General features: G+C 47.4%; 1 long non-coding RNA gene across 3 annotated transcripts; it reads right to left on the minus strand.

The window, feature by feature from the left end:
- Window positions 1-478: 478 nt before the first annotated feature.
- LOC135312436 (uncharacterized) lies at window positions 479-25,657 on the minus strand. Of its 3 annotated transcripts, none has more exons than XR_010371954.1 (5): window positions 23,055-25,657; window positions 15,960-16,585; window positions 12,817-15,713; window positions 3,550-3,739; window positions 479-2,977 (listed from the first exon to the last, which is right to left on the minus strand). It is a non-coding gene; the product is annotated as an uncharacterized LOC135312436 (long non-coding RNA). The 3 variants fall into 3 exon arrangements; XR_010371953.1 differs by lacking the exon at window positions 23,055-25,657 and adding an exon at window positions 21,662-23,039; XR_010371952.1 differs by lacking the exon at window positions 23,055-25,657 and having other exon boundaries at window positions 15,960-21,652.

Consider the following 25,657-nt stretch of genomic DNA (forward strand, 5'->3'; position numbering starts at 1 on the left):
CCCATACTTTATTGTCTACCCTAATGCAACCTTTAGGACTTGTTTGTACTCCAACCTCCCTTTCCCTCTCTTTCTGAGACTTCTTAGTCTCCAGTGTTACCAGTAAGGAGCTGGACTTCCCTACCCCTGCTGACCCCCTCTGCTGTGGGGTAAGACATTTCCCCTTTCCTCTAGGAAAGGGGTCAACTCTTGGGCCATGTGTTAACAAGATCCCACATTGGCACTGCTGCTGAAGTTCTCACATCACCAAGCCACAGGCTGAAGTGAAGCATCTCCTCACCAGCACACCTACATGGAGAGCTGTAAAGACCAGAGCCCAGCATGACAGTAACCAGCCACTTGCTTACCGCTGAGGACGTGGGCTGGGGTGAGCTGGCTGCCCTCAATCCCTTCTTGGAGGCTGTGGGGTTCGGTTGCCCTCTCCCAGTGCCTCCATATCACACACACAGGCATGTGAAAGTCTGCACTGTTAGCCATGAAAGGTTTTTATTTTCCACTGCACCACTCTCTGGCTGCTTGAACCCGGCAGCTGTTTAGTCACCCCCATCAATGCTTGAATGGGGAGTTACAAAGAAAAATATGTTGGACTAATACAGTGGAGGAAATATCGGTCATTCAAGGGGAATAAATATTTAAGAAAATGCATCAAAGCAATGGAATGAGAGTGAAAGGGGTTAATGCTTGTTTTTAGAGACCAACAAGACTTAACTTGTCATATGTTTGGCTCTATAGGAAAGAACAAAGGAAGATAAAGGCAAACACTTGTGACAAGAAAGGTGGTGTAAAATCGGAAAGGTGCCAGGTAGCACTAGTTTTGAGTTTCATGAAAAAGCAGGGCCATCTCAAACAGTCAGATGCCCATGAAATGTTATTTTTGGACACCACTTCAGAACTGACTTGGAGGGAAGTGTGACATTTACTGAGTCACCTCCACCACTTCCTGCAACACCTGGAGCTTACTTCAAGGGCTCTCATTTAGATACTGAGAACTTGCTCACTGTTCAGGCTGAAAATAACACCATTTACTTTCATTTTTTTTTCTGCAAAGCTCTGCTGAAAGCATGATCTGTGATGCAACAGCCTCCGGTGCAGCTCCAGTCCCAATGTGCAGTTCACACGGCACGATGAAAGGGCAATTTAAAAGTTGTCAGTCATCTGCTACTTCTCCCAGGTGGTAATCAGCAACACGTAGCTGCTTTCTCCTTGGATCCAGTAACCAGCGATAAGACTTTCTTTTTCCGAGCCACCCGAACCATGCTGCATCCTGAACACCAATGGAGCTTTTCGCCGTTCCCTCTGACTGCACCAGTAAGCTGTGGCCTCCTCAGCCTCAAACACACGCCATAGCGGCTGCAGCATGAACTGAATAATTCCGAAGGACCGCTCTGAATCTCTGCCTTTGTGAAGAGTCATCTGGGGCTCCCACGTGCCTGCCTGCTCCTGCCAGAGCCCTCCGGGGGTCAGGAGGCACAGCCCTGAAGCGCAAGCAACTTCAGAGAAAAGGAGTTGAAAAGGAAAGCTAAATCTAGTTAAAAAACAAGAAACCTACCAAACGCACACAAATATTTCTTTAGTTTCATATTTAATTTATTTTAACATATTTCTTCTGGTTTTAAATATTTCCCTTGCTGAGGATGTAAAACTCTGATGAATTCATAGCGTATAAAACCATTTAGGCTTTAACCCCACCTGTTTTGTTATATAGTCTATTAATAAGGACATAGAAAGGACAGATTTTCCACTTTGGTATTACAGAATTTACACAACATTTCACATCCAATCCAAAAACATTCGTGGTGTTTCTTTCAAAAGCCAAAGCTGGGTAAAGAACATTTTGGTCTTACGAAGACAAAACCTTTCATTAAAAGCCGTTATGGTCGCAAAGGATCAGCAACTTAAAGCCAAGTGTCTTTGTTGGCAGCGCATCCATTAAAACAACTGCTCGTACAGGATATGACGTGTCAATGTTTAGTCTGTGCAAACAAAAGAAAAAAGAAAAAAAAGCCTCAAATACTAACTTTTGGTGAACAGCTGAGAGCTTTTTTTTTTTCATGTAGAAATGTCAAAGGTGAAAAAGCAACCAGGGTTGTTTTCTGTTAGAAATGTCTCCTCCTGCATCACTCTGGCCTGTGAGAGCCATCCAGAAGGACCACGGAAGTGCTAGGAAAGGATGAAAAACATTCCTTTCTTATGAAATATTATGAAATACACCATTTTCTCAGGGGCCTTTCCACTTCAGAGTCAGGCGGGAGTAAAAGTGCAAAGCTGTGTGAAGAGAGCTGTGAAACCATGTTGCTCGGGCCGTGCATTTTGACGGCATGACCCCGAGACCCGCTGAGCAGCAGCTCTGCAGCACGGCAGTGTGACGGGAGAATAGCGCTCGCTGAGCAAAGAGCAAACCCGCTAGTGCAGAGACTGTGTCGATGCTCTGGTTGCTCCGGTGCTTGGGGAAGACTATAAATTTAAGAGGAGAGTTCATTTGTTTTCAATCTCTCCTTGGTTTCTCTAGTCTGCGATATTGACCAAAAGGCACAGAAAAATGTAATGTGGACAATAAACTGCCTATTAAAAAAAAAATACTGCTGCATTAAGCCTCCAGGGCTTTGGAGGTTTCACATAGGTATATGACTGGACATTCAGCTCTGAAAAATGAGGCTGGGCAGGGTAAAACAAAATGATCTTCTTTCCAACTGGCCGTATTTTACAGCCTGTCAGTCTGCCATGTTAAATGAAAGAGAGGAAAGACCAGTTGTGACGTGTACCCAAGCTGAGATTTTCTGATCAACCCTTTTTTTTCTCTTTCTACTGGTAAACCTGGGGATTTTGTTAGCCAGCCTTTGAAAACCCAGTGCAGGCTGAGGCTGGTTATGAACAAAAACAAGGAGAGGGCTGTTGTGGACAACCGTGCTTCCTTTCTTGTGGGACTTGTCAGAAGAAGAGGCATGCTGCATTTTTACTGGAAGGGGAGATTAATCATCTAGAAGATGCAAACACAAAAGAAAAGAAATAGGGAAGCTGAGATGGTTCCAGGTGCGTGTCCACCCAGCCCCTCTCCCAGCATCTGCCTGGCCTCGCGGGCAGGCTCAGCACCCGAAGGTCTCCAGGGCTCTGCAACATGTGAAGCTGCAGAGGAACACCTGGGTGCCAGAGACAGACACCTCCCACGCCACCGCCAAGGCAGCAAGATCCGGTGCACCACCACGTTCTTCACAAAATTACAAAAAATGGTAATTTATAGCAAACCCTTCCCAATTAAACACCATAAAGCTCTGCAGTTCATCAAACTGATTAAACGAATCAAACTTGTTAAGAACAGTTTTATCAAAACATTTACATTTCTGCTGAGCAGAGATTCATGTGACTTCGAACTGCAAAGTACACAGGTTGCCATGAGAGGACTAAAAAGAGGATTAGGAACATTAACCATGTGAAAAATCAAGCCTCCCCCCGCCTCTCCCAGCATTCATTTAAACAAAGGCACTCCCCAGCCCATTAATTTCATCACCCTGTCGGGTACCTTCTACTTTCTGGAAAAGAGGCATTGCTTACCCGCAGCGAGAGGCCTTCCTGACACATGAGTCCAAAGGTGGGGACTTCACCTCCTGCATTACAAAACATCTCCAAGCCAAAGCGCTGCAAGAGGTCCTGGGAGAGCAGCGCCCCTCGCCCAACCCATGGTGTATCCCCATGGCACGTGTCCAGGTAAAACAATGGCCTCGTCTCTCAGGTCTGAGAGCGCCTATAGAAGAAACACGTCTGTAAGAGTACACAACACAAACATTTCCATAGCTCTCTGGAAGACTAAAGTGACTCAGCAGGGGATTTTTTCCTTTTATATAAGTCGCTCAGCTTCAGTCCCTGCAGAGGTAGGTCCAATAAAGGCCTTAGATGCCTAACTTTTTAATATAGTCACTCAAACCTCCTCTTCAGCTGTTGCCCAACCATGGAGAGGTGTACTGCTGAGAGGCACTTAGACTTCCTCCAGCATCCTACATCCTTCGGAAAAGAGCTGAGCAGGTTGGTGGTGAGGTCCTATTTACCTGTGCCACGTCAGGACCCACCAGCAATGTGTCCCCCCAGAGCCTCGCTTGATGGCCCTGAGCTGGGAGCAGACAGAACTGTAATGGCCAGCCACAGGCTGAGCTAGCATTGGGGGTTTCCTCTGAGCTTATGGGGAGAAGCACCCTCCCAAAGCACTCCACACCTATTTCAGGATAAATAACCTGTGGTGGTGGCTGACTCTCTGCTCACTGCAGAGCAAGCCACGATGGAGGAACTTACACTGAATGCTCCCTTCTGGACAGCTCAAATACAGTTGTGTCCTCAAATATTCCCAGCAACATAAACACCGACTGGATAACAAACCATGGCGAGGAACAGGGTGCCTGACCGCAACAGCAGCAGGCATGTCTGCTTGCCGAAACGGCAGCCGTCACAGCTAGTTAGCCCACACGCACGCAGAAGGCAGGTTAGTGTGGGCTTCAGATCCTTCTCTAATATTTAGCCCACCTCATGGACGGGTTTTCTTTGCTGCTGCCACATGCACTGCTATCCACGGCAGCTAGCTGGAATGTAGTACTGTGTCTGCCCGGCACTGCAGCCACAATAATGCCCCACTCACTGAGGATTTAAACAGTGAGAGCACACAAGCCCAGCTAAAAAGGCAGTGGGAATATGCCTTCCCCTTGCTCTCAAAGAGCATGTTCCAGGAGAAGATCTGCAGATTCAGCATTTTGCAGTGAGTTCTGCTAAGGCAAAGACAAACTTGGCATCAGTGCTACATCTTCCGTGCCATATGCTTTATTCATCTGAGAGTTGTTTTTCCTGCAGGGGAGGGTGGATTGGCAGGTATGGAAAGAAATTCATTAAAATTACTTTGGTTGATTCTTTGTGCTGGCCACCATCTCCATTTTGATTTTTATTTCTCATGCCCATAACAATCCTGAAACAAATTCATCCTCTCTTGGGAGCACAAAAAATACTCAGGAAAGGAGTGTCTGAAAGGCCGTGCTCCTTGGATGAGCCTGTAAAGGTTACAAGTTGTGGCTGGAATATTTCTAAAGACAGTGGTAGAAACCAAGAGGCTGATAATAAAAGTAACACATGTTATGAAATCAAATATACTGACATATCATGCAACAACCTGGGTATTGGTAAAGGTACCTTATCTGCTTATGTGCAAGTCACTTGCCTGGTTTTGCAATGACAGGTTTCTCGGAGGATGCTTGTACTGAGCTACCTATTCCATTTTTCACTGCTTGTCAGATAAATGGCAGCCTTTTTAATGGACAGACAGACATTTGATTATTTTAGGTTCAGGGATTCTGGCCAATTCCTTCCCAAAAGCGGCTGGGGTTGAATAGCCAAAGAAAATTTATGCACTTAAACTTAATGGGACTTAAACACTGCAAGTAACGACACAGAAATGGACAGAAGCCTGAGGGGTAGCAGAAATCTCCAAGACAAGGACTTTTCTGCTCAGAGAAACTGCCAGCAGCTCCTGATAGCAGCCATTATGAATGTATTTGCATGTTCTGCTCTTTAAATGTATGTATTATTTTCAGTTAAATAGAAGCCTGCCTTCATTCTCAGAGCCCTGTGATCTTTCTGTACGAAATGGTTTCCAGGTCTCTCCATGGGCCGTAGCTAGTTTTTATTTACCCATACAAAACAAAGCTTTGAAGGGTTCAGACCTCAAAAGGAGAAAAATTAACCCGGCAGCCACAGGCAAACAGGGTGGGACATTTGGCTCCCACAGTTTTGGAGAAGCTTCCAGCTCACCGCCATTTTCATGCAATGGTACCGGGGAGCTACCCGGACAAAACCCTTTGCCTCTCTCCTTTCCTTCACTGTGAGGTTAGGTCCAAACCCCACCTTATTTCCACCTCTAATGCCTGCAAGGCAGAAACAGTCAAAAAGATTTCTTAAGAAAAACGAAATCTTCATAGACATCCTAGCAAATGCTCTTCAGGTAGCTCATGTTTCACAGGCTGGGCTTAGGTGTCATTTGCAGACTAGATTGAAATTGACTCCTTTCATGTCCTAATGCACTTTGAATATAAAAATGAAGCATTGCCTGCACATACAAAGTGCACATATCATTCCAAAGCTTTTACCTGTGCAAACAATCCGCTTGTAAGACCTCTGCCCGAGTTTTGGCAGAATGCATTAGTGCCCAGAATAACCAAGGGCTGGATCGAGACAGCTCTGGCCCATCCTTCTCCAGAAGAGTCTTGCTCACCATTTTAATGCCCCTTCCTTTCCACGTAACCAAACTGCCCCTGTGAGCCTGCCCAGTCCCCAGGGAGTGCACAGTGCACCTGTGAACAGAAAGGAATTGTTTCACAGGCTGAAGGATTATGAACCTGAAAACCTTTTCTTTTTTTTTTTTTTAAAAGGGTCATTTTGGATTTAATAATGAGGAAGGGAAGAGTGCATGGGCTTTGGTTTCTCGTTAGGATTTCAAGCTGATAAAATATGTTTCTGAGATGGGGGCGTGCGAAGGAAAACTGCATCTAACAGCTCCTGCCAGGGACATGCGCAACGTAACGAATATTTGGGAAAATAATCTGCGGCAGCTGCTGAAAAGGGGCTAATACAGGGATAAGAGTGAGTAGCAAACTGGATGTTGGTTTATAAAATAAGAGGGCCTGATTTTGACCTGCAGAGAGGTGAAGAGCATCATATAATAGAGCAGAAGGAAGATGGATTCTCTCTGCAGCATGCTGCTGGGACTGAGCCGTCCTCTAAACAGAGAAAGCAACAGCAGGCACTCGTGTGCCAAAGAGATGTTGGCATATTGAAAAGAATTCAGTAATGAACAACAATCAAATAACTAAAGAGAAGATTAAATAACTAAATAGTACAGTTCGGGTAAATAAATCCCTGAAAGGGAGATAAAATCATTTGAAGGTGTCAACATCAAGGAGAGAGTGCTGTTTACACAGCTCTAGATGAAGCGTAACGAGAAAGGAAAATACCTCTTCCTGCAGGAGAGGAAAATGCAGGCTAGCAGTAAGAGCTGCCAGCCCCCCGCCACTACCTTCCACAGCCCCGCCAACCCCCTACCAAAACCTCTGTCAGTGTAGAGGCAACACCCCACACATGCCATGTGTGCCACACACCAGCAGGGTCGGGGCCAGCATCCCCGTCCTCCTGCACCTCCTTCTCCCTCACAGGGAAAGAGAAATCTGACGCGTTTCTTGTCACACTTTACCATCACTGAAGTACCATTTCTCCTCAGCATTTGATTCAACAGCAAACCACAAAGTAACCAGTAAGTCTGCAAAACAGCAAGTCCACCCCTGGAGCCTGAAAATGCTGTATTACAAACGCATATCAGTATTCGCCCGTAGCAATCGGCTAACCGAAAGCGTAAGGGCAGGATTTCATGCGTACACGTTCATCTTTTCTGGTGAGGCCATCCAGAGAGCCAAAGTTTCTCATTTCCCCCTGTGAGCGCTGTCTGCAGTAAAAGTTGCTTAACACTTCCCATTAATAACTGCTTTCCGCTACGCACAGCTTTGCCAAAACTCAGCTGCTCGAGCTCAAATACTCTGTTCTGGATGTCTGCCTCGGGCAGAGTCTTTTGGTAATTTTTAGCTAAAATAATTCAACTGTCTCCTAGAATAAGATTAGCAAGATATATGTTAGCTTGCCCTGTTCAAATTGAGAGATTAAGCACCTCTGTCTTCCAAGGCTGGGACCGATACTCAGCGAGGGAAGAGGGATGTGCCTTCGCAAGGATCCTAAGTTTTCCCACCTGTGGTCAAGCTACAAGCTATACAAAACTTCATTCTGCATGTGCCCAGTGGGGGCTTTTTCGAGTTTGGCAGGTAATTTATCTGAGGACTCCATCTGTTTTGGTCTCCCTGCAGGCCAGGGATGCAGACACTGGCTGCTGTCACCATCGCCGAGGGCTGGTGTCTGCTGTGGCATGAAGGTGGAGCAGTGACCTTCTCATCCCGCACAGATGCAACGAGGCAGGACGAGGACCCTTCCCCACACAGCCTCCACTCACCTGCAGAAAACCATCCACCCTGGGCATTAAAAGATGTAGAGTTGTTGTGGGGAAAAAAAAAAAAATTTATGTATGCATTTGATCCTGCAGCTAAAAGCAACGCTATCACAATGCCCATGCAGATGGGAGCTGCGCTCAGGTGGCAAGGGCAGCGTTAAGCATTTCTAACTGCCGAGTGCTTGACCCTACAAACAAACTTCCCATACTTTCAAATGACATTGGGTTTGTGTCATTTCCTTGATTTGCAGATGGCAAACTGAAACAAAAATGCAGGAATCCCATCATGCAGCATCACACCAGCCACCGCATGACTCACCGGCAGGACTGGCTCCTATTCTTAGATGTTAATTCCATCATGCTTGAAAAGCAGAATAATTGGGAATACTGATAGCCCTTCAACCTCTGCTGAGGAAGCAGGCAGGAATGAGTCACAGCCTGTGCCAATGGCTTCCCCAAATATTTGCTGACAACAGACAACTACTGAGCAGCAGAAAGCCCTGAGTCTGCTGTATCCCAGGTTCTGCAGGAGCTATATTCTGGTGGGGACAGATACTCCCAAACCTGACTCCTCGTGCTCCTCCTGGTCTTTCCAGCCTGTCTTCTGCCTTGGTCCTGCTCCCACGTCCAGCTCCACATCTGACACCAGTCCTCCCCTCCAGACAGGGTGGGTCCTCAGCCTTTGCACTGCAGTAGGGCTCCCTCCCTCCCTCCCTCAGCCAGGCCCTAGCCCTAGTCAACAGGAGCCTTCCTGCGTGTTTACCGAAGTATCAGCAAAGGAGCACATCCAAGAGCATCTCTGGGCTCTGGTCCCCAGCACCACAGTGACCCTGCCAGCACAGAAAAACAATTTCAAAGTGCTGCTGCTCTGCACCTGCAGCAGGAGGCTGCAGCGTGCCTGCCGCACTCTCATCTGTGATTTAGCCGCCAGACTTGAACAAGTCTCCACTGAGCAAGTGCCTTCAGAGAATTCAGCTTCTAACTCTTAAGAAGCTTCTGTTGAGTGTCTGAGATCTGAGGCTTTGTTTTCCTAAGGTTTCTTAGTTCAACTTTTTTTTTCCCCCCATGAAGAACAACCAAAGGCACATTCCTGATATCTGCCAAATTTCAAGCCTCTCCTCCAAAGGCAGAAAGTGCTCGAGTTTCTCAACAGATCACTTTAAGAACATGTTCAAATAGGAATAAAAAAAAATTTTCTCTTGTCTCTTTCTTGTAAGCAAGCAAAAACATTTTTGCTGAAGCTTCCCAAATACGTTCAGCCTGAGACAGATACCCAGCACAGAAAAGAACAGCTAAGTGGTAAACGATTAAAGTTTTCAGGGGGTTACAGGCCAGCTAAACATTTGGTATCATCAGAAATGCTGGATAGCTTTAAAAACAGACCGAGGCACCAAAGTCATCAATTACATGTAATTTAAACCGAGATTCTGCTGAGTCAGGATTCTACTGAACAGAAAATGCATGAGTGTGATGGTAAATTCCCCAAATTTGGGACTGTTTTTGTACTTTCTAAGACAACTGTGGTGAAAGCACTGGTTACCTTTGCAGGTGCCGGTGCTCTGCCACAAGCTGCCTAGGCAGAGACCGTTTGGGGTCTAGACAAGCTCGGTGGGCGGCTCTCCCCAGGACCTCTGCTGGCTCCCCATGAGCCTGCTTTGGGACCCAGAGCCATATCTCCACACCTCCCCAACACTCAGGGGCCTCCGGGCAAGGCTACTTGTCCTGGGAGGAGACCAGGGGGTGCAGGTGTCAAGCAGACATGCCACCTTGCTTGGCGCTTGGCTGGGAGCCGGACACAGAGTGCTGCCAAGCTGGGCAGGGGAGCAAGGGCCCCAGCTTCTCGGATTTACTGTGTACTTGTGAATTATTTAGAGCCTGGAGTAATGGGCACCTTAGAAAACCCTCAGAAAAGGGTGCTGCCAAATGGAGGGAAAGCTGTGGGTTGTTGTTATTTTGGATCAGGCCAGGAAGGTCGCATCACTTCACAACGATGCTATGGCACGACTAACCAAACCGAGCCTCACCCCATCTCTCAAGCTTGTCACTCTGCTCAGCATTTCCACCCCCCGCTGGCTCTCTTCATCATGTCATCACCCTAAAAATAGATCCTACACACACACACGGTGCTCGTGCCTGCCCTGCAGCCCATGCCACCCTTTTGGCAGTGCCTGCCAGGCCAGTGCGGCAGCTCTCCCTGCACGGGGCCATCCCGCCACCACTCGCCACGGCACCATGCCCACATCAGGCCACTCTTGCTCAGGAAGCATCTGCGTGGCATGCGCGGTCCTCTGCCACCTCATTTTCCAAGCACAGGCAAAGCCTCTTCCTCGTTTGTGCAGACTCGAGCAGGAGGCAGGTAGCTGATCCGCAGGCAGACAGGCTCAGCCCATCCTTCCTTCCTTCCTCTCACCTCCTGCCTTTTTCCGAGGATACTCCCAGCACGCGTGCACCTGCAGCGGAGTCACGGCACCTGCCGAAACACCTCTCTCGCTGCTCCAGGGATGGCTTCGCCTGTGACTGACAAGCAGGCGTCAACGTTTCACAGTGCTGCTCATCAAACTACCATGATGCCTGGTCCTTACAGATGGGAACCCACTTACTAATTTTTGCTGACAGCAACAGAAAGGAATAGAGGTGGGATTGCAGGGGGGAAGAGAGATGTGTGTTTTCATTTTTGTGCTTTTGATTTTGCATGGGCAATACAGAAAAGCTGCCCCTTCCCAAAGAAGACTGTGCAGCTACTGCTGGGCAGTGAGGGGGTGAGCAAGAGGGCCCGCGAGCCCAGCAGTGCAGCACATGGTGCTGTGGCATTGCTCCGTGCAGGGAACCCATGCACAAGTTTTCACGTGAATAATTAAAACCCAAGCTTCCTCACCCTTCTCCGCTGTCAAAGCCCTCCCTGTGTTTCCTCTATAATTCCTTTTTCCGCTCTCTCACTTCTTCGCACTCTCATTTTACAGATATTTTCATTCCTTTGGCAGGGAGCATCCCTAAGCTGAGATGATGAGTTTATAAGGCAGAGGGGCTCCAGCAAACGCCTCACGAAGCCCAGCCAGCGGCCCCCGGCCCCCTTCCTCCCCTCCTCAAAGTTCACACGGTTTAGTATGCAAGCTTCCTGCCGCCTGCCCAGCCAGCTCGCTATTCACAGGCAAACTGCGCTCCTCCGCTTGGCTCCCGAAGAAGAATAAGTATAAAAAGCCCTGAAAGTCTTGCTGCTGAGCCAGCAGGAAACTCAAACTGCTCTGAGCATGGGAACCAAGAGAACCGCTGTGGCTAGCACAACAGGTATTGTTTGGGAGGAAATCCCGGCAGCAGACACAACTGCCTACGCACACACATTTATATTTTTTATATATATATGTATGTATGTGCTTAGTAAGGGTTTGGAAAAGGGGAAGGTTGGGTAAGTGTACAAGGAGGGAAGAACAGATTAGCAATTATATCCAAGAAAGAATAAGAGAGCTGCTCAGCCAAGCTAAACAGCTGTTTTACTAGCCAAGTAACTGACCCGTTTGCCACACATTCGAACCGTGGTGGGACCTCAGGGTTAAGCGATGTCTCTGGGCTTGGTCTCTTGACCTTGGTCTCTTGACAGGTCTTTCTGTGTGCCTGTTTTTGTTTGCATCAGGAGTGAGTTTATGAGGCAAATCTCCTGTTTGTCCCACTTGCCATACTTCAATTTACATCAGGGAGCAATTTTTTAACTGGATTCCCTTTCAGTGAAAGGAAACTAGGAGATGGACTCCAGGAGCTCCAACCACTAATAAGAACCAGAATGGAGGCAGGCTGATGTAAATCCCGTGACATATCAAGTCTTTGGCACCAAACAGCCGCCTCTATGGATCTCCTCCCACTGCACCACACCAACTGCTAACATAGGCACAGCCTATCTGCAAATATGGTAAATTTGAGTGCAAAAAAAGAGAAGGAAGAAGAAAAAGCTTGAATCATGCAACTTCTTTTTTCACCAAAAAAAGAATAAAAGCTGAGGTAAAGCAGCTCACAAGCCCCACATTCACAAGGAGTCATAACATTTGAGTTTGACAAAACTATGGTGATCTAGAAGTATTTGAATTACATGTCTCACAGTCTTTCTTGATAGAGATGCTATAAAGAAAAAAACCTGAGAATGACAGGTCATCCCACCCAACGCAGCATCCCTTGCAACCATTTCAAGGAACAGCAGCTGTTGAAAACCCCAGATAAGAGACTGTGTGACCCCAAATCTTAGGACTATAAGGAGATTGCTAGAAGGGCATCACACATGCCTTGGAAAGCAAGAAACCAAGCAGAAAAAAAGGGCCAAACTTCAAATCAACATGAACATATGCAAGTGACAGATCGTCCTTATGGGATTGATCTTTGACCCCCCAAATACTCCAGACTGAACAGCATTATGAGCACTACCAGCCAAAGGCCCAATATTTATGCATGGCCACATTTCTGAGCTGCCCTAAAGCTTTCTGCATTAGGATTTTACTCACTACACAGAGAGAGGTCAGCTGGGAAAGTCGGGTCTGGACTGAGCCCCAACGTCCTCACATGGCTCCTTTTGGGGGAGAAGAGCGGAGTCAAGCTGGGGTTGTGTCCTGGCCCCACTCTAGTTGTAGGACCAGATGGGGGACCATCTGTGCAACCTAGGTTGTTCCTTTCATTTGGTTAGACAATTTGGGGGGCAGGAAACTTCAATGCACTGGATTGTTTTGGATAAAGACCAAAAAGCAGTTTGGGAACCTGGTCGAAACAAGTTGATTCTCCAGAGTCTGTAACACCAGTGGAACATGTGGGTAAGAGCTTACCTCTGATATTAGCAGCTTTCCCATAACGGGGTTTTCCTGTGCTATATGGCAACTCTGGGGTACTCAGGACTTCTGCAGTGCTCCTACCTCTGAAAGTCCACTGCTGGGTCAGGAGCCTGTTGAGGGAGGGAGGATCTGCACTCTCACCTCCTGGGCCTCCGAAAGAAAAACCCTCCAAAAATGAATGTATCTTACCACTGTGCTAACTGCCCTAATGACCCTGGCATGCAGTCGCTGAGCAGTGATGAAGGCCTGGTGGGTGAGCTCTCAGGAGCTGAGCAGTGGGAAAGGCAGCTGGTTTGCGCACAGATAACCTGGGATTTTCAGAGCAGCCACATGGAGTCAAGAATGGGAAATGTGACCAGTCCTTCACAGCAGAAAGGACAGAGTCACGTGCAGGAGATTTCAGTCGGGAGCGCAAAGCTCAGAGCTTCCCACCAGCACTCCTCCCTGCTACGGCCACCTGTAAGACAACAAATCAGTGCCCCAGGGAGCAGCAGCCCCTCAGCCCCCCACAGCTGCCCAGCCTCCAGCCTGCAGGGTGGTGACATGAAGCAGAGGCACTCGCTCCTCTCCTCACCCGTCCCCACTCAAAGAGCACTCGGAGGAAAGGGAATTAAATTGCAGCACCGCATTCCTGCACAGCAGATGGGCTGCATCGTGGACGGCTCCTGCCCCAGGTAGAGTTGTATGCACACTGCGCCACAGGCACAGCTGCGTGGCTCCCCTTTGCACATGTGTAAGTGCATTCCTGGTCACAGAGAGCAAATAGCAGCCCAGAGCCTCCCAGGTCTCTGCAGGATGAGCAGAGAACAGCCTGTGCCACCGCGAGTGCAATGGTTGCTGTCATCCATGTTCTCTCACATGAAGCGTAGGGACTGAGGGAGCAGGACCTCTGCTGGGGCTGGAAAGAAGACCCAGCTCCCCAGAGCTCCGGAGCAGAGGGGAAGGGGTGAAACTCGCCCAGCAGCAGGCTGCGCAGGATCTCACACACAGCCTTGGCACTGCGCCTCAGTGTTGACCAGGAAAATTGGCCACCGTTGCCTGGAGCCCCATTCAGTCTCCCAGGTCCATTCAGCACATTGCTGGTGGGTGGACGGCCAGCGAGGCAGACACCCATTAACATACACTGTGAGCACTGCACAGCCAGTCCCTCACATTCACTACCTGCCGAGCGGGATATCCGTCAGCGCTTCAGGGAGAAAGGCCCTGCACGTTTGCCGGTGTTTGTTACAGGAGCCCAAAGAGGAGAACAAAACTGTGAAGCAAGACAATACTTCTAATTTGAAGGGGAACATTTCTTCCTCCATTAATTATTTCCCATGCTATTCCTGGCGGTGACCTTCACCGGGAAGCAAAAAAAATTCAGACTTGTTTTTATATCTTTTATCTGACTTCCTATACTAAAGCCTCTGGCTAGAATGAGTCACATTTATATCAGGCATCACATTATATTATGCTGTATCAGTCCTGCTACCTGTCTTGTCTTCCTCACCATTAGGGTTTGTTAGCATTAAACCAGGCAATTTGCAGCTATATTTAAAGATTACCTGCTTCAGTGGCAGTGCCATAATACCCGTTTCATCTTTGGAAGTAATACTGTGAGGATTACATTTGAGACTGCTGCCAATCTGCCCCGGACTGAAGGGAAATTATCCTGGTTCTGTGCAGAGACATGTTTGCCTGTTGCAGAGCAGGCATGTCTTCTCGGACCGCTTACGATGAAATCCCTTATGTGCACTGCTGGCCGTTTACATACCCACTCACCCCTGTAGAGGTCCCTAGCATTATTTCTGCTCCTTCCGTGCAACAGAGCTGCATGCTGAAATCACAGCCCCCGAGAGGCAGAGAGTGCCTCCTCTCTGGGTGGGGGGATGATCCTCATGGCTCCTTGCCAGCCACCACCCCAGTTTCCCCAGCCTGACAATTTAAAGGGTTGAGAACAAAATCCACCAGGGAAGTCTCAGAGACTTGTGCCCCTCTGAGAGGACTTCTCACAAGACGCAGTGGGCTGGTACTTGGTCTCTCATTTAATTCATGCTTGCTTTCTTCCTCTGCTTTATAAACACAGTGCTTGCAGAGCATCATCTTTTGCATGAAAGGGGCACTTGCAAGCAGGTTAGCTTCCAGACATTTCATTTTAATTTTAAAATGTGTGTTTGGATTGCGGCAATGGCCTAAGTCACCTGCCAGAACTGAAGCTGTACCATGCCAGGAGCTGTGTGAGTACCCAGGAAGGGCCCTAGCTGCTTACAGCCTAAAAGCGAAGCAGCCAAAAGGTTAAAAGAAAAATGGTATATTAGAGGTTATAACATAATAACGTACCTGAAAAAGAGTTTGATCTTCATCCTACAGAATGCCACGGAATCCTAGTAAAAATGTAGACATCCCACAGAGACTGAACATTTTTGTCTCCCACAAAAAAGCTGTTGTTACATGTCCCCCATTGCTGAAAGACCCCTGACCTGCAGTACGAGGATGAAACACATGCTGGCTTCTGGCCGTGCAGAGGACCTGTTCTATCTCGGAGCCATGGCTCATGGCATCCCAGCTGGGCACTGCAGAACATCCAAACCTCTTCTTCGGTGCAAAACAGCATCACATACCTCCGTGTGAAGGCAACTAATTTAAGGCAAATTGCAACAAGTGTGACAAACAGCAGGAGGTAAGGAAGACTTAAGGGTACTTCATAATAGTATGTTTATTTTGCTGACATCCCCAGAAGAGGTCATAGTCTGGAAAGGGCAAAATGTTTTCAACAGCCATTGCTCTTTGTAGTGCAGGTCTACTTGATTTTCCATGACATGGGAACCAATCACTGGGCTTGAGGTTGTATTGCAGGATTTTATTTTAAAAGAAGCCCAAGAGAGCCACTTTCAATATATATATTCAGGTCTCTAAATAAATAAACAAACAAAGAAGACACATGAAAATACACATGTTTTTTCTTTAAATTTACTGCTGCTTTCATTACACCATCAGAAATAGGCACAGAATATTTTCAGTGGCTAATTCTCATCCTGAAATAATAGGTATGCATTAACATCCATTGCAAAACCATCTCTTGATACATGCAAGCTTTGTTGATAGAGGTCCTTTGTTGATAGGCCCTCCCAAGCAAGCTCTTATTCACAGGTACGCACCTTTTTTTAGTGATGAATGAATCCTTTCAGAAATGCTAATATCAGCACTTATACAAGGTGGCCAATGTAAACAGTAACTGCTGGTTCATTATTCTTTTTGGATCCTTTGCCAATTTACAGATCTTCAGAGTTAGTGTTGAAACAGGCAGTGTTTTCTTGGAAAAGAATTAAAATGCATTTCTGAACCAAAATCTACTGATGGGAATAAATGACATAACAACCCCAAGAAAGGGCTTCCCTGTGAACCTGACCAGTGTGAGAGGAGGAGAGACAGTAAGAAGATGGGGGTTTTGATACTTGGATCATATATCACTGCTTACACTCCCCCAGGAGATTAGTACTACCTCTGAAGGTAGCAGCCAAAAATATGCTTTGATGTATCTTTCATCCAAAGATATCTATATTGATAAATTATGTTTGTGCGGTTGAAGCACTGAATCAGATAGGGCTTTTGTTTCCCCTCTACCACAGCCTCTCGGTGTGTCCTTGGAGAAGTAACCAGAGTTCATGTGCCTCACCTGGGCCTCTCTCAGCCAAACAGAGGAGAGACCACTTTCCCACACAGCCGGCATGGAAGAAAGCTCTGTGCATCATGAGATGGAGAGGTCCCACTACACTGAGTCCCCCTGAAACCAATGAAAACAAATTGACACTGGTCAGATTCAAGCTGCCTTAAAATTAATCATATGATTCATTAGGAAACTAATTCTTCAGTTCAGAAATTGCCAGCAACAATCTTCTCTTGGGCTTACAGACGGCCCACAGATGAGCCACATAAAGGACCATTTGAAAGGTTGTGTTCACGTCATCACAAAGCAACCGGCTTTGCTTTGATTGCAAGGGAATTGGGCCAGTGGACTTTGTCTTGAAGAGGACTGCAGTCTTTCACATGATCCTTAGCACAGCCCAGCCATGGCTGGGGTAAAGCCACAGGACAATCAACTCTGCCCTAGGACATTTGCCCCCATAAAGAGAAAATAGACTGGATGGAAACGGAAGTTGCCAGAAGACACTGTTGAGGGTAGCAATAGGATTCCAGAAGAAAAGCACTTCCTCAGATCACAGGAGACAATCATCTCTCATCACTTGCACTCTTCTTCCCTGCGTAACTAGGGACTGCTGGATTAAGCTGGGTGAGACAGGGGGGATGGAGGAGCAAGAAGCAATCTTTTTTTGTAAGGGAACACGTATGGTAAATAACAGCTACAAAGGCTCCCTTGTGTATTGAAGACTTTATAATTTGGAGGTTTTCTTCCCAAAATCAGGCTTTAATGGGAAGGAAGTTTCACCCTTTCTAAAGGAATACACTACTATAAGCTTGTTAAGCTTGGAAAGTGCTTTTGGGAGCCCCTGGGATGAAAGGCGCTCTAGGAATGAAAGCTGATATTTACGATTATTGCTTGAAAGGAACAGGGAGGAACACTAATGTAAAATATGAATGCCTGCTGGTGCTAAAAAACGTATCATTGACTTGGTGCCAAAGAAGATAGTCCCAGCTCTCAAACCTGGATGACAAGGATTTAGGAGGCGCAAGAAGCGGAAAAGACTCCTGCAAATAATGGCAAAAGCCAACCTGATATGCAGGACAAATAGGTGTCTTGTGGGTTTTTCTTTGCTTCCTCCTAAAGTACAGGCCATATCATCTCTCTCACTCCAGCTCCAGCAGCCAAAACAGATGCCCATTAACCACAGTAAGTACTGCTGGTTTGTACTCCTCCTAAAGGAGGAACCTAAGGATCCCTTAGGACAGGAGGGGAGAAAAATATCCTTGGTAAGTGGTCAAATGTTATGGATTCGCCTGAGTAGATTCATATCTTATCTCATTGAAAGGACTAAGAAGCAGAAGCACTCCAGGCTAATGTAAATCAAATCTCTTTATTCTAGAAAGCTATGAGAGATGAGAATCAGGCTAACAGGTTCTGCTCCTACAAACACCCACCTGCATACGCTCAGCTTGCATAAATATCTTCTGTTGATTTTTACACTGGGCATGGCCCCCTAATGTGGCACTCTACAGATCTTAGAGAGGACATTTTTCCACCCAGACCTAGTATTCAGACGTCTTCACCTTAGTCTCCCAGTCTTCCACTTTTCTCTGAGAAGAGCTAAAAGTAAACCCTCTGAGAGAAAGAATTCTGCTTCTTCACTTCTTCAAAAACAAGCTTGAAAGTGACTCTAGTGCGTAAGAAACCTTCGCAGCGAAAACCCACAGGATCTCAAGAAGTGATTTTTTTTCTTTCAAATATAGCAGAGAACACAGCATGCAGCAGAGGCTGAACGCTAATACCATACACATTTAAATTAGATATAAGGTGCAATTATTTTTTTAATGAGCGTGATTAACCACTGCAATGAATTAACAAAAAGGGCTGTGTTCTTCAGTTCCTAGCCTCCAGATGAAGATGGGATACCTTTCAGAGGCATACTTCAAGCAGATGTAGGCTAGTGGGCTAGAAGAATTGGCCTGGCTTTAGGGACAGGGACTTCACCAATTAGCACCCCACCCAGGCTAGTATCCCTCTGTGTCACTTGGGGCAAGCCTTGCAACCTCTGCAGGCCAGTCTCCCACTTTCTAATGTGGCTATGCCAGGCATCAGCCAGGAGAGCGCTGTGACCGTGCTCTCTGGGTTGCTGAAGGTCGAGCAGTGCCCTGGCCTCACCTCTGACTCTGGAGAGGCACCATTTCACCAGATCAACACTAACAGGACTGGTCTGTACAAATGGACCGTGCCCAGTGCTCAGCTGCTGGGCTGGTACGTTGTAAGGGGGCGAAGGTCCCCTTGCAGCGTGTGCTGCTGGTGGTACCCCAGCTGGGGCTGGGGTGCAGAGCATGCTCCTGCAAGCTCCTCTCCATCAGCACCACTTCCTCTTCCTGGCACGGTCTAATGCTAATGGATCTGTATTAGGAACAACAGAAATTACTTGGCCTTCTTTTTTCTTGCTTTCTTTTTTCCTCCCTTCAGCTATTTAGGCCAACTCTGGCTAATCACGCTTTCTAACTTACACTCTGTCACTGCCATGGCAACCGTTTCAACATGCAGTTCATAGACTACCTCTGAGATGTACAGCCCCTTTGAGAAACACGAATACCTTGATGCTTCAGGAGAGGCATTAAGAGAGGAGAACTATCATCTGCTACACTGACACATTTTTCTGCAGTCTTACCTCTGGCAGCATGAATCTCTTCTTTTAGCTCTGAATAGCTCATCGCTTGTTCTGTCCCCTTTCCCTCCCCCCAAAATAGGTTCTTTAAAAACTGACACAGATTTATGTAGATGAAAAAGAAAAGGTGTAGGAAGGGAAACGCATTTGGAAATTCCACTCTCTGGCATCTAAATTCACCCTGTCCTGTTACTGCTTCGAAGGAAATCCAGTATTGTTCTGTGTATTTCTCTGGAAAAGGAGAAAGCTTTGGGGGCTTGCTTTCTGGTTTTCTCGAACCCCAGGAGAGAGGTGGCAGCTCAGGAGTAGGGTAGGTGCTGCTCATTCCTCCTTTGCAAAATGGCTCCTGTTCAGAAATGCGAATACTCTGCAACATGCAAAATCAGGTCTGCATTCGTCCAAGTGTAGAGAGCAAGATTTGAATGGTGCTGAAGAAAGATGCACCTGGAAACATGTAGATGCATTTTTCTGTAGGTGTATTTTCTGCACCTCCGAGGATCTTGCTCAAGATCTACTGTAACTAGGTTTGCTTTTGACTAGTCATGATGCCTGCCCCTGACACCCGGCCGGCATAGGAAGGTGCTGCAGTGAGGTGCTACACAGGTGTCTGCCGTGCTGGTTACAAATGAATCATTTATTCTGCTCACACTTAACACACTCTTTTCCCAGGCACAGTCAGAGGCGAGGCTCTGACTGCCAGCACCACAGTATAAAAAAAAAAAATCCTTTTTTGTTTCTTTATGTAATTGTGGCTGCTCTTTGGAAGAACCTGATTCCATGTCTTGAATGTTTTATGTGTTTATTTGTGTAGGTTTCAAATACATCCTTGATAGTGGTGTCATGCTGATCCTTATCAGGTGTAATTACACTATCCGTTCCTTTCTTCCCACCTTTTTCTGTGTTTTTATCACTGTCCATTGTCAGCTGGCCAGTAGCAACAAACAAGACCTGCCCCCCCCCACTACCACCTACTTGCCATCAATAAGGAAAACGCTTCTGCTACTGACCAAGGGAGAGGAGAAATCCAGATGCACCCACAAGGAAGCAAATGTCAGCATGCCCAAAATAACCTGGGTGGAACATTTGATTTCAGCCCCCCAATGCTACCTGTAGGACAGCACCCTCAAACACAGTTCTTTGCGCCAAAATTTTTCTCTAGAACAAAATCTGAGAGACAAGAGCCAGGAGTCCTTAAGGCAGGCAGATAAATCTGAGCCGGCAGGTAAATAATATATTGCAGTCACCTTTGCCCTGTTATTTTAATGCATGCACATGCAGACACGCGCAGTGTTTCATAAGCCCTGCATAGGCACTCCTCAATCTACTATCATTTATATATACTATCTTCCACCGAAATCAAACCTCTGAAACTGCTGAAGTTAGGAAACATGTCGTGTGCTCAGAAAGAAACATCAAGTATAGTCTATCAAATCTCTGGGACTTCTTGACTGTGTATAGACTGCTTGGGGGGACCCAGATCCTCAGCTGTCCTGTCTAATCTGCAACCTAAAGTCAAGACAAAGGCTGGCAGGAGGAGAATACAGGACGCAACCGACGGCTTTTAGCCCACATATTTTAATGCTAATGCATTTCTCTAACTGTATAATAAGCATGGACAAAATTACAAAAGGTCTGTGAACTAGGAATGCCATCTTTATGGCATGTGTATACTATAGGCCCAACTCTTCACTGAATCAAATTTCTACAAACCACTGCAGCGAATTTGCACTTTCAACTGTACCACACCCCACTTTCCCAATGTATCCAATTCTGGCAGTCTCACCCCTACAAGAGTAGCTAAGGACGCACCCCCACCCCCATGTGAGAGAGGGCGCGAAGGGGCAAAGGCTAGAAATTAAGCTGGAAGAGTCTTGTCTTTCTTATATCACGCATTAGGTAACTTGCCTGACACCAGCTGGACTGGCAGCATCTAGAGCAGAAAATCAAGCCAGTGAATCCAGGGCACGAGTGGGGGAGCTTGAACATCCATCCCTACAGCTCTTAGTGCAGTCCTGGGTACAGCTGTGGCCCAGGCAAACCAGCGCTCTCCCAAACCACACTCTGGGAGTTAGCATGGGCCAGGTCTGTTCCCAATAGGTAGCCTGTATGTGGCCACATGGTTTTGGAGGGCAAGAGTTTATCTGTCACACCATGGCCAGACAGTGTAACTCAGCCACAAAGCAGAGCGCAGCTCCTGCCCCTGCCCAGTTTATTAGCACAGACATAGCTACATGCCACCCAGGTCTGTGCCTTGGGCTTTGGCCACTGTACCTGCCAATGTACCTGCCTCTCTTTTGATCAGGACACATCTCTGAGCCAGCCATGCAAGTCCTCTCCTCTGCTTTGTTCCCCTGCAACGTCAAACTGACTTCGTCTACAGGTGGCTTAAACCATCACATCTGACACTGAAGAGGCTGAGCAGAGAAGTGTTGATGCAGCCAGTGCCACCTCCCAGCTAGGAGCTGAACCTGTCCCCAGGAGCATCTCACCCTGCTTTGCTCCACCAGCCCAAAGCCCACCAGGTGAGCACCTGGGCGTACCTGAGTTGTAGATGGGGGGAAGACGGTGCCGCGGTTGTCTGCTTCTCCACTAGAAAGGCTTCATTTTGACTTCACACCCCAGAGCAGAAAAGGTGCCTCACTGGGCTGGCATCACAACAGCAGCAGTAGCAGCCCAACCCCTGGCACATGGCCTCCGCAGGATCCTCCTGTCCCAGCCTCAGGATGATGGCCCTCCTCTCGCTGCTCCAGCGAAGGAGGGCCTCAGACTTGACCAAGGGGGTGCCACAGGCCAGCCAAGAACTTTAATTGCCCGACCAGGCAGTGCATGAAGACAGACTGGGCTCAAACCCAGGCTAAGCATATGCTACAGACGTACCCTCAGAGAGTCTGTGGCACAGCCATGAAATGAAGCTGGATGTCCTGAGGCCGCTGGTCCTCCCTTCCTTAGTCTTGTATTCCTGTGAATATAAACCAAACCTTGCAATGGCAGAACAGTGGCATTCAGTTATTTTGTTTTCCTTTGATAAAAATGAAAAGACAAGGGTGCCTGCATAGCTGATCTGCTGCATTTTACCTCCTGCGCTCTCTGATAGAGAAACCCCCTGGCCTTTGAGGAGGCTGCATTAGCAAGCACCCCACCTCAGAGGCAGCGCCCCCCATTCCTCCTCCACTGCCTGGGCAGCACAGCATCTTCTCTCCACTGTACCGAGCTGAGGAAAGCTGCCAGTTTACAGGCAGTGCAGAAACCTGCACTGTGCACTCTTCTCATCTCCTTTGGAATCCAGTGTTAGGCATTGTCTTGCTTTCCACTGGGATGTGAAAGAGGTTAGGAAGAAAGTTAAAGGATGTTTCTTAGATCTACTTAGGAAACATTCAGGTCCTGTTACGTTCCAAGGGAGGGTACTGGCACAGGAGGGAGATCAGGACTGTTCCAACAAGGCAATTCCTATGTTCCCAAGCAGGTCAGGAGAGATTGCAGAGAAAAACAAACATTGCAAAAACCTTTTGCAATGCAAAACTGAACAAACAATTCCAAATTGTTTGAGTTAAAGCAGAGAAATTGCTTGAATGGGTTTTGAATGCTTTTCCTTCTTCCTAATAACGAGCATTTTCTTTTTTGCAAGCGTGCTCCTGGAATGAGAAGTCTCATAGTTTGGGGATATGTTCACCCTGGGAACATTCACGTGACCTTTCAGATCACATTCCTCCTATTTATAAGAGTATTAGTCATCCACTTAGAGAGCAGAACTAATACCATGTTTGTTAAATGACTAAATGTGCGCTATGAATAACCAGTGGTGGGTACTTAAAACCACAGTTACATCCAAGAGCACACAGAGAATCCATAGCTAGCACACACTTAGACAAAGCACAAATAATACTACTGCACGTAAAACACATTTGAAAGACAGTTTGAAGACAGTTCACTCACAGAAAGAAAGGGCTACATTCATCGGATAGATTATTTTCCAGAGGTAGTTCACCTGGTTATTTAGACATATAGGATAGCTGGCAAGAGTACATGACAACTGAAGTCTTAAATTTGAAAGAAGTCCAGGCAGAGCTGTAAGACGAAGAGGACGGAGCACAACTCCGCTGGACCTTGGCCATTACACCACGCAGAAAATGTCAGGAGCACTGTACTACGAGTTTGCAACTTTGTCACTGACAAAACATGAGGTTTAGGAGCTCTGAGTAATGCCTAACTCGTTAACTAACAAGTTGCTCAACTTAGCTTCAGGGAAAGCACAACACAAGCCATGTGTGTTATTAGCCCCAACACGTTTGTGAGTCCCAGCCAACATGAGTACTTTCCATGCCTCAGATCTTGCCAGTGCCTCCAGCAAACTGCCACAAGCAGTATCAGTTCCCGGGTCAGGAAAAATGGTACTTCCCGGGTGCTGAGGGCTTCCCTGCTCTGCATGCAGCGCTTTGGGAAGCATCTAGCAGGATGAGATAGATGTAGTCAGTGCACTCAGATCATTTTGGTGAAACCATATGAGCGCACGTAGCTGGCAGGAGAAAATCTGGAGGAGAGGAGAGGAAGAGCGAAGGACAAAAAGGTGGGCAGAACAGGAAGAAGGAGGGTAGACAGTGGCATGAGAAATGAAGAGAGACAGCAGGCTATGTGCCTCCCTATAAAAGAAACACAGAAGCAGCCTGGACTGTGTGAGCTCCACATTTCTGACAGCAGGAAAAATGGAAGTGGGAACAGCAGTGCAAAGAATTTATGAGACTATTGAAGAATGATGTGCAAATTACATGCTGAAGCACAGACAATTAAAGGACTTTGACTCTGAATTCCCACCTGCCCCTCAGTATTAAAGTCCAATGATATGCTTCCACACTGCACAGGATGGCATGGGGGACACTGGGATGCCTGGCTGCACCACACTGTTGGCCAAACCCTCTTAGGGTGAGGATGGACATTACCAGCAGGAGGTGCCTGGCTGTAGTTACATGGCAGTGTCAGGGAGCTGCCCCCTGCCAGCAAGCCTCTCCAGCATCAGCATGACCAGAGCGCCACACCAGAGGCAGCAGCTGCAAGGTTAGGTGAGAAGGTGGCATCTAAAGGTGCAAACATCACTTCCTCGTGGCAGCCTCCATGAATGGCCCTGCCTGTGCAATACAGCGGATGTTTTGAATGGCAGAGCACAGGCAGTGAATCATTTTATAATCACTGCTGGTGTGTCCCAGCTTCAGTGTATCATCAAGCCTTCCTTTGGGTCAAGTAATCATTTGAGTCTGAATCATCACCACACAGGTTTCTCCTAGCGCAGGCTGGCATGGTCAGTGAGCAGAGCTAATTGAATGTGCTCTCCCCATTTCACCCATGATTCAGGAGGGCCTGCAAAGCTGGTGCTTGCAGCTTTGCTGTACAGACCCTGGCAGCACAGGCAGTTCCCACAGATCATGTAGCCTGCTGGGCCCTACACAAAAGTCAGGCAGCAAACTGTTAACCATGTAAGTTATCACTGTTTCCTTAAAAACTCCTCATGGGTCAAAGGGTTAGCACTTTCCCGAGCTAGAACAATGTCAGTAGCAAGCCAGGGCCTCCAAATCACAGAATAATTGAGGGTGGAAGGGACCTCAGGAGGTCACCTGGTCCAAGACTTCACTCAAAGCCAGGTCTGAATGCTCCCCTCCTCGTTCTCGGAGTCTGAGCCGCCAATACAGAGGAAACAAAAATCCTGTGCAAGCCAAGGGAGGGCTTGTGCTGGTGGGGCCCAGCTGAGATCAAACAGGTAAGGAGAGAGCATGAAGGGAAATACCAGCAACATCACATAGTACTAGAGGGCCACAGGAGAGACGGAGTAAACTGAGGGAAAGACCAGCAAAACCAGTGGGGGATGCAGAGATATAGTGTGTTTGCTTCCTCTGCTGCCAAGACGGAGACAGGAAGGGTGCTGTGGGGGCATTTCTCCTTTCTCCCAGTTTGCTGCACGTGCACCAAAGCTCCTGCTGTGCAAAGGAGCCACCTCCTGACACAACAGAGGCAAAGTAAGAGCCAAGGTTGCCGCAGCTGGAAGAGGGAGCAGAGTCCTAACTCCACCCTGCCTGCACAGTCCTTCCTTCCCAGGTCTTGAGAGGGGTGGAGGGAAGGGGGCAACCCTCATTCCTCTCTAGGCCAGATGGGGGAAGGACTCACCAAGTCTCACCCCCACCCTGTCACTAATATCAAATAATAATAGTATTTAGCACTTCCATAATTACCTTTGCACTCTGGTATCACAGACACAGCTGAATTGGAAGTCATTAAGATCATTATAATGAGCTTCAGTGGATCCTTTCAATCGGAGGCATTATTTAGCCAGCCCTCATTTTCGTGGTTACATCTGAATAAGCACTCTGCATAGAGGTGAGGCTCACTGATGAGGCACTTTGGCATAAAGGCAGTCTCCTACTTGCAAAGGCAGAATAAGTGTCATTATGCATCATGTTTCACCAGACTTCAAAATGCCAAGGAAGGTAAGTCAGGTTATAGCTGACTCCACCTTCAACTTGTAAGAGCTGCAAAACTCTTCCCATGGACTG

This window comes from Phalacrocorax carbo, chromosome 3 (genome assembly GCF_963921805.1).
Source record: "Phalacrocorax carbo chromosome 3, bPhaCar2.1, whole genome shotgun sequence".
Lineage (NCBI taxonomy): Eukaryota > Metazoa > Chordata > Aves > Suliformes > Phalacrocoracidae > Phalacrocorax > Phalacrocorax carbo.